The sequence below is a fragment of the Diprion similis genome, chromosome 10, assembly GCF_021155765.1.
Source record: "Diprion similis isolate iyDipSimi1 chromosome 10, iyDipSimi1.1, whole genome shotgun sequence".
Classification (NCBI taxonomy): domain Eukaryota; kingdom Metazoa; phylum Arthropoda; class Insecta; order Hymenoptera; family Diprionidae; genus Diprion; species Diprion similis.
In genome coordinates, this window is record NC_060114.1 from 17,587,906 (window position 1) to 17,598,174 (window position 10,269).

The following is a 10,269-nucleotide window of genomic DNA, read 5'->3' on the forward strand; positions in this document are numbered from 1 at the left end:
GCCACAAGTAACCGCCTGCATCTCCCGTTCTATAGGCCGACATATTGCATCCATTTTTCAAAATTACTTATTTTTGATCCCAGGATTTTCTTCTAGCGGTTGCAAAAATTGAGAAGCTAATCGGGACAGGTGATATTTTCAGGAATTCTAAGGAAGCGCCTAATTTCAAGGTTTTTTTATTACCTGCACTTTGATCTGTCACGTGATCGTATTCTTATATTCTTTTATTTTATTGTTATATTTCTCTCTTGTTTAAACACTATCGAATCTGAAAATCGTTTCGTTGTACTGAGATTTTTTTATTTTCATTTCAAACATAAGAATTTAAATTCATTTTTCGAATAAAACGTTACCGAAATAAATCGAGGATCTAAACGTGATTGTTTCTAGAAACAGCAATGATAGTAGCCTCTAAAGAAATAAAGTTTTGCGAATGGTTTTTCCATGCATCGTTTGATCGCAATGAAGCACGCCGCAATAGCTAAACATAGTTTCCAAAAATTGTCGATAAAAAATCTGCGCCATGAAGTCTATAATAAAAAAATCCGCAAAACGAAAAAGACATCTTGTACACATAAAAGAATCTAGGATGTCGATTGAATATTTATAAGTTTCCAAAACGTAGATTAATTCTCCGTTCCGAATACTACACTCATAGGAATGCTAAAAATATTCGCACGCAATGTATACGATTTCTGCATAAACGAAATACTTCGCGAGGAGAAAAACGTCGTCTGCTTTCATTCGTGGCACATCTATCTACTCTACTTTCCGACCGAATACAACCACAATCGAGACACGAATCGACGGAGATCGGCACGCGGGTATCGCAAATTTGGAATTCGAGAACGTTTTTAATTGTGGTTTAAAATGATAAAGCGATACTCGAGACCGTGGAGATGGGAACTCGCCGAGGAGTAGAGGTTCCGTTAGGAACACCGGCTATCACCTGAATCCGAGGCGTCGAAGCAGCTGACCCACTTACCTGAAGCAAGTGACCGTAAAGCGCCCTTGCGACGAACAGCCGCGTTCTCTCCGTGCAGACGAAACAGGTTCTTCGACTTGTCATCTCGTGTCATGGATTGAAAGGCGAGCCTAGAATCGCGAATACGCAAATCGGTCGGAGGGGTCAGCGCGGATGTTTTTTTTAAATTAATATTCTCCCAACAGACATTCAACTTGCGCTGGAACTCATCTGCGAATTTCTCTAATTCATCGCATGTGATTTTTGTGATATATGGAAAAAGAATATTCTCTATGATTCTACGGAAGTTCTGATCGGGGAAAAATTATCGGATTAAGATCAATCGCTTGATTGGAAAAACAATTTATCGTAATCTATGATTAATTGTTTGATTACTTTACAGTAAATTCTGTATTTATCGAAGTATATTTTACAAAAAAACAAAAACCTGATGTTTTTTGATGAAATCTGTTCTTTTGTGATTATTATGAATATTTATAAGTATATTTTCTATAAACTAGCCACAGGGTTAAAAATAATGCAAAAATTCAGATTTGTTTATTCCGATGATTATAAACTACCTCAGGAAAACGCTTATAAGAATTCGATATAAGTAAGTGAAAAATCAGAAAGAAAATTACTTATTTAATAAAAATTATTTAATTCTTATGTTCCGTTATGGCACACTTTGATAACATTTATACCATAAACAAAATCATGACTTAATATTTCTCCGTGTACCGAAATTTAAACCAAACAAAAATTATTTTTTTTCAATCGTATCTATCCCCTAGAGCGATGATTTTTACGTTTGTTTTTACCACCGGTGGTTTCCCGACGGTGAAAAACAGGGTTGGAACCGTTGTACCTGCTCAGGTAAAGCGATTCTCCGAAAACGGATATTAAGGGGCTGGGATTTCCGGGATTTTAGGGAAAATAAGAATAAAGTGGAAAAAAAAATTAGGACGGTCTTGAAAAATGGTGGGAAAGAAAAAAAAAGATAAATGAAAGAAAAATATCTTCCTATTTCAAGTTACACGTGAAACGATTTTCCTTCTCAGCTGCAGGTGAAAAGTCGACACTGCGCCACTGACGAAGATGTCGCTCCGAAACTCCTGTGTGCGTATTTCTTACCTGCACCCTCGGTCGAAAAGATTATAAGGGACACCGTCAATGGCGAGGAAAGAAACGAAGGGAAGGTCCGTGGCCTCGAATCTTTTAACTTTGAAATTTTTGAAGGTAACATTTCAATGCAATTGCTTACATTTCAATGTTGCATTCTTCTTTTCGACACCTGTAGGTATACACATCTTAATATACATATATACATGCACGATATATGCCGCCATAAAGATCCGTTACCGATGAGTTCATTTACAGAATTCATAGCTCGAAGCGCCTGGCAAAGCGGCGGAACGAATGGCGTTGAAATTTTCTAGCTCCCTTTTCTACAAGCTTCGATAACTCGGTGTATGAATATTAAGCAATAAAAATATGCGCCAGGAGTATATAAGTAACACATTTTCCTCGTTTTGCCTTGAACCGTTTTGAAAGACTGCAATCTAAGACCAACCTTGAGGCTATCTCGCGGTATCGGAATCTCGATCACAACGAGAGAAAAATCTATATTCATGATTAGTGGATGAAAAAACGGTAAATGCAAACACGCTACCTATTGCAAAACAGGGGGGAGGGGGACTGAATTAGACGAAAAAAATGGCGGATCATTGCACACGCGAATAGAATACAAAGCACGACATCGCAATTCCCATAATTAGTTGGTCAGTTGTCACTTTGTGGTGTAGTCAGTTGTATCCGGCGTCTTTTCAAACAGCCTTGGGAACCGAGAAAAAAATTGTTCCTGTTGCCGTACATCAGGCTTATTACTTTAAATTCCGACTACAACTGTATCATAACGCGAAGAGAACTGTGCTGCTTTTCGCATTTAATTTGTTTTTATTGCAGGAAAGAAAGGCGGGGGCGTGGCTAAGCAAAATGGTGACGAGGACTCGGTTTTCGACGAATTGTTTTAGGCAAATTATGCAAATACGAAAGTGCGGATAACTTTGTGCAAGGTGGGAAGCTTTAGTTTTCACATATGGAATCGATATACTGAAAAAAATACGATAAAAGAACTCTTTTAAAATTAAATATGGCCCAGTCAGAGTGAAGCACGTTTGGCCACCAGATGTCGCAGCGCTACGATTCCGTTGCCAATTTTTTCGCTCGTTGCGGGAGAATTAGAGGAATGTATGAAGCTATGTTTTTTTTTTAACCATTATTAGCACTGATGACGCGTTTGATTGTGAGATATTAACGCCAGGAATCAGGACGGGAATGGCTGGTTCGTTCGAGATAAACGGTTTCGTCTGGATTCATACTGAAAACTGTTTGTCTCTAGGTTATAAATTTCGACAATCGCGAGGATCTCGACAGAATCAAGATTCACGAATCAAGACTCAAGGCTGACTCGCTGTATCAGCCCTAATTCGACACGAGGCTACCTTGGTCTGGAATTTGCGCGAAAATTGTCCTCATCAAAATTCTCCGATTCTTAGTCACTCGAGTTCTTCGACGGTTGTCAACGAGTCCCGTAACTGCAACGTACGTGGGGGTGACTTTCCCCGGTCTATATTCACGGCTTCAATGTACAACATTCGCATCGCAAGCCACATGTGGTCTTGAAATTGTGCAAATTTAGTCGATGAATTTTACGATGGTCAATTTATTCGTCGCAGAATCATCAAAATAATCATTGTTGGGACCAGCAATTTTTCCAAAACAGCCTGAGAGTTTTGCCAGTTTATATAACAGGCTTGTAGAATTGAAAACTCCAGTTGACATATAATACACTCAGTAATAAAAAATACAGTTGCTTGAAAAGACATGCACATTTGATAATTACGATAATTAGCTTTTTAGTGTGCTAATTTCCACTATTGTAGATGATACTGTGGTTTTATTAGTGTTTAACATAAAAATGGTTATAATAATCATAAAATTTTACCATCTCTTTTTTTTTTTTTGTCTCTGTGAAGGATTTGCAAAATCTGTGCTGTTTGTGTATTAACACCTAAAATTTTCTGTTTATTAAAGAAAGTTATTTTTTCCGTGTCGAAATATATTTTTAACATGATAATTATGTCATCGTTCTAAATATAAATTTATTCGTGTTATGCGTGTGATTAATTCTTCGGAAGTAAGATTACTCAACGTCGACTCCACATCCGAGATCAATTACCCTGTACTTTGGCCAGGTGATAAAACAGTCCGAAATATTATTTCTGGCTAAGGAATTGGCTGTTCTGGAACACACATCGTGGTTGTTGATCAAAAGATTCGAAGCCGACCTACATTACACTCGTGCAAATTTGACCCGACGGAATTTGCCGGTAGTTTTGAAGCGGTGTGTATTATTCGTTCATCGACGTCGGTGTGAAAGGAATGAATGGCATGTGTGTTAAAAAAAATGACGATAATCGACGCGTGTGTAGCTAGATGGTGGGGCCAACACAATAAAGTCTAGGTGCTCGCGCGACGTCGAATTTCCGGTTCAAGTGGTTTAAAAATAATCTCTCTGATCAGCCTGCAACACCGATCTAGATACAAACGAGATAATGGCCGGTTAAGAACCGACGATAAATACGTACACATATGTGTGTGGGTATAACATATATATGTATATACACGTATGCATATTACGTGTAAGTAACTACAGGCCGAAAAGATTGTACGCGCGCGTTTATTGCGTAATATATGACAATATGTAAGTCACGTTAGTCGAGCATGTTTAAAGTGTAAAGCTATTAACGTGTCCAAATAATGTCAAATTCCAACAGCTGTTTTCGGAATGTATACTAAAATTAGACGAGAGAATCTGGTTTCGTTTTGATTCAGTTATAGATAATTGTATAGGAAAATTACTCTGTACGAAAACTGTATTTACATAGGTACACGTTATACGAGTACACATAGCGTAGAAATGTTATTCGAAAAATATATTTTTGTTAGATATATACACCGACGTAGATATACAACAACTTTGATTTCACAGTAAGGATGAAATTACAAACAAAATATTTCCACCGTTATTATTGTTACAACACTCGAGGAATTTTTTCTGTTATGTATAAACAATAAGCGATATCCGACGACGATCAAAATGTGATTTGAAAACTTGTCGTCAATAAGAGAGATTAAATCTCGCAGTCTATTATGAATTCGTCGCCTCTCAATGTACAATATCACATGAAAAAAAATAGGCAATCGTCTAGCTAGAACTAAATACGGGATATCCTGTGCGTATAAATCCGTATTGTTTATACACATGTGCAGTAAATTTCTCATCGTCGGCTCTGATTTGAGTGTAAATGTCACATTATAATTGGCAGGACACGGTGATAAACGCGTATTCTAGTTAAGGTTCATCTGCAGCGGCTCGTCTAGCCGCATTATCCGAGCATGCAGTTGTTGTTAGTTGTTACGGTTATTGCAGTTGATCGCCCGCGCTTCTCAGGACGATTCTACAATAACAATAACATGTACAACAACTCTGCTTTTAACTCGAGCTAGTTGAACGGCCCGCCTCCGCATGCCACGGAATCTCGTCCGAGCAAATTAGTGGTCCGGGGGTCTAGTACCTACAACCACTGTGACATCTACATGCATTACACGGTTTATGCTTATAGAACGCGTCCATCTTGGCTGGACGATTTATTCTGGTGGAAGAGGCTTCAGACAAGACGATGACGGAATGGGAAAAAAATTCGTATGTTTACTGCCTTTTGCGAATAAAAGTAAACATGATGGTTGAAAAAAGTTGTTTTAATGCTTTTGAAGAAAAAAAATGTTGACTACCTTCCGGCATGAACTTTGCAGCCCTTTTATCGAATGAGAAAGTTTCGATGAAAGTTCTAAAAATTGCAGGTAACAAAAATTAACTGCAATGTGAAAACTGAAAGTCCGACATTTTTTATAAAGGGAAAATTTAAGGGCTTGAATGACGGTCTTGTTTTCCTACAATCTGATGAATTTTTACGACGTAACTACGACTTTGTGGGTAAAAAATCTACAAGGTTCTAAATTTTTTGATTCAACAGATCAATAGGAGAAAAAAATTAATCGCAAAATGCGAAAAATCCTGTAACGTAATACAATTGCGCCCAGCATTTCCAATTAGAGTTTGAGACATAAAACGAAAAGAAACAATATATGACATATTTATTGTAAAACACTGTCTTTTATGGACTGTATAAACAATGGACGCTTTTTCTTTTTCCCAGTTGACCAACTTTGGTTTCGAATCCATTGAGTTTAATTATATTCCAAAAAGCAATACACATTGAACTCCAACCCTCTGACAACGCGCTTCATTCGAGATGAGCGTTCTGCGCATGCGCTGGAAGTCGACCGACTATCAGCTGCCTTCACTCAAAATAGATTCAATACTGTAGGGAGTACACAGCGTTGTTATATAACTATTTATATTCATCAGACGAGGACGTGAATGGCAGTACGATCACTATAACGACGAATTGACACGGTATGAAACAGGATAAATCGGTTATTTTGTCATACTAATGTATCGTTGTTTCCGTAGTGTAGTGGTTATCACGTGTGCTTCACACGCACAAGGTCCCCGGTTCGATCCCGGGCGGAAACACGCATTGGTTTTTTTTTCACCTTTTTTTCTGCCAAGATTCCGTTATTTGATCTGCCTATGCAATATTTCTTAACCCTGTTCGGTTCGATCTAATGCCACTTTCTCGAGTATTAATCGCCCGTGATACCTCCATAATAGCCGGATTCTAGATTGTTCATTTCTACGTAACTATAGTACATTATCAAATGGTACAGTAGCCGATAACCCAAGCTGCATTGCAGAAAGTCAGAATTATCTTCAATCATCGCGTTACTGATTTGAACGAAATGAAAAAATAGTGGGATTATAAACAAAAGCTGAGATATTTATACTTCGTTTCAAATCACTTAAAAATCGTTCAAAAATATCCATTAGACTCGTTCCGTTTCACTGAATGATGGCTTATTTTGTTCGGAAGACTGTTTTATGTAGATATTTACAGCAACGAACATTTGTTTTTTTCACGTTGGCATCGTTAGATATCTAATACTACAAAATTTACGTGTCTCGACATCCGTTTCGCAGCCTTTTCCTCATCGCATTGACAGACAAATACTACACGCCGTCGATCGTCGACGGTATCCGACCACGTGCCCGTCCGTAACTCTCTTTGACGATGAATAGTGATATAACCCGGTCTCAAGTTCCAGCTCACACAAGCTCACGCAATGTGTATAATAACCAACCGCCGTAAAACCGCAGCCTGCAACTTTCTTTTGCATGGTTAAATGGATGTAGTCTCGTAATAAACCTGCCTGTACCTCAATTTCTCGCTGCGCATCTTTTTTACCCTACAAAATCCTGAATTTCCCGGTTCCAAGCTACGTCGGGATACTTGAAATACCGAGTGCGAAGAAGAATGTACCTACGTAACGATGAGCGTTGCAAATGAGTTCAGATGAGAATGGCAAGAACTGAAAATGGCGTGAACGATCTGGCGTAATAAACGTAATTAGCGTATCTTTAGGGATACGCTGCTCGTTTCTTCAACAGAACTCCTTTTTGCCGTATAGCTTAAGTGTAATTGCATTATAATGGCGAGAAGCTTGATCTAGGTGTTTAAAACGGTGAATGCTCAGCACTTGCGCCTTGCTTGCAGACTCAATCTTTACGTCGAGGTGTGTGAAACGTATATTCACTTTCGGTTCGTTACGCAAACGACGCGAGAAATGGAGGCAAGAATTAATTGACGGTTTATGCGATCATGTCTGCGGCACGACTGCCCGGCATATTCCAATTTTATCATATCGTACATGGCATTGGCAGTAGATGTTCAGGTGTGATATATTCAACTCAGCGAGGCACGCGCGCGTTTTTCGATTAGTTAAAAATTCAATTTCACCTTTCTTCGCTTCATTCTTATTCTCTTGATCCCCGGATTTCTATTGCTGCTCCGCCATCCCGTCCAATACCTACGTCACGTAGGAAAGCAGACTTTTTAATTTTACTTGCCCGTCGCGTCTATGACTGTATAAGTAGACTAGTAGTTGAACTTCGTTTAAGAACGGATGTTTCAATTTCACAATGCGCCGTTGGGCTTGAATTATTTTCACGGTGATTTATTGCACCCGAATTCACAGCCGCGATGCACTACGTGATGGAAGTGTCTGAAGCTCCGAAATAATTCGAACGTTTTGTCATATGTTCATATGTTGCCATCTGCAATTTAAACACCCAAAATTTTAACCAAGAAACATTAAGTTTACCTAGATGAACGTTCGTATTGTTGCACATGATTCGAAAAATTTAGGTTAGTTTTCTGTGAAACTCGCCGCTCAAACCCAGTAGTTGGCAACCGAAGCTATATTCATACTGCTAAATTTTCAAATCGTCGGGTTCGTTGCCTTTCTACTGGCATTAGTCGGCAAGTTCGACAGAAAACTCACCTTACAACGACTTGACCTGGTTGCATAGTCAGACTTGTGACAGGACGGTGACACAGGGTGAAATACACCCAAACTCCAAAAAAGTGATATCCTGCTTCAACAATGACTTTCAGAAATCTAACAAAAAATATCTAGATATTGTATAAGGATCGCAGAAAAAGTTCTTTCAGTTTTCCTAACCAGAATTGCCACGAATAAGGGACTCTACGAAGACTTTGAAGAATGTTTGGGGTGAAATTCGCCCCCCGTGATCAATTAGGGTTTATAGGTTCCCAGTGTTTCACTATTTCTTGAAATCGAAACTGAAACGAGTTTTCTTTATACGGTCAATGTATCGTTTTGTTCTCCTCTCACTTGCATCTCTATAGTTATTGGCACATAAAATTTTATTACAAAAGAAACTCGTTTCAGTATTGATTCCAAAAAACTAGTGAGCGACTAAGAACCTAATAACGAGCATTACTGTGTAAAATGTATAAATGCCTTAACCTTCCGGCTAACTTGTTTTTGGTCCGGAACTAAACGCGATTTCAATTCTATACGAATTATGTGACAACGACTGTCGATGCGGCTGACGTGAGAAAATGGGACGCATTGTCACATAATTCGTATAGAATCGAAGTCGCATTTTGTTTCATAACCGAAAACAAGTTAGCCGAAAGGTTAAGGTATTTATGCATTCTACCGTACAACTCAATTACGGAGAATCGTGTAGCAGCCTCGCGTACTGATCGACGTTTGTTTACCCTTGAATCGGGCAGAAAGCTGCCGATCGAGGGGTGATGAAGAGGGAGTCGTAAATAGAAAGCGAGCACGTGCATCACAGACCAGGTTATGTTAGCCTGGCGTGCGCCGCGGCGGCGTTTCCCCGGTTTGGTTCGTTTCGGAGTAAACAACTCGACTCGCTGGTTCGTCGGCCTGCGGCTTGCCCGACGTGATCACCCAGAGACTGCAGAGGCGGAATCGCCGTCGAGATCCGTCTCGATCGAGCCTCGCGATTCCGGGGATTCGGGCTTTCACCTTCACCCGGGTTTATAGCTACATGGAAGGTGTAACGCGCGGCCTCAAGCGGCACGTGAAAGTGAAAGATGTCCATCTTGCACTCCTTTGTCGACGCCACAGATCCAGATCTCCCGGTTTCAATTACTTATGCCGGTGCAACAGCGAGGCGAACGCAATTCCGGCTTTCCAGGAGGATCTATGCTATAGTCAGTCGTTACCGACCGAGTAAAATTCCCTTATTTTCAATGTTATGCGCCAAGCCGTTGATGATGGTCAAAATAAGTGCCATTTTATCAGGTCACCCACGACTACGTGCAACAATTCTTCTGCTACATCCGCATCGCGTTTGCAGCCGCAAGTTGACCAATCGATTACCTATCGCGAGGGACATGTTTACCGGCCGTTGACCAGGATTTGGTGATTCCACGAACGTTTTCTGAAACCAATAACTGGTGAAAGTACCGCTGCATGATTTTTCTCTGGACTGCCAAGCGTGCTCGCTGTGGCCGCTCGCTCTCGTTATGCAATGCCGGATAATCAGTCTCTCTCCGGTGCAAAGCTCGCCTTGGGTGGAAAAAGAAAATCCAATCCGAGAAGCGGTTACGTCGGAGAGAAGTATCCGGTTAATTTCGTTTCACCCGGTTCGGGGAAGAGTTGTAAAACACCATATCCCTCCCATAGCAAACTTACCCGGATGACGTCGTTTGACTTCGATTAACGTCATCAAAGCCGTCGCTCTGCGCTCGCTTTCCCGATATCTCTCTCTCTCTCTCTCT

The 10,269-nt window shown here is 40.0% G+C and overlaps 1 non-coding gene across 1 annotated transcript; it reads left to right on the forward strand.

Annotated features, from left to right (window-relative positions):
* Positions 1-6,553: 6,553 nt before the first annotated feature.
* Positions 6,554-6,626, forward strand: Trnav-cac. The gene has a single exon. It is a non-coding gene; the product is annotated as a tRNA-Val (tRNA).
* Positions 6,627-10,269: the final 3,643 nt, after the last annotated feature.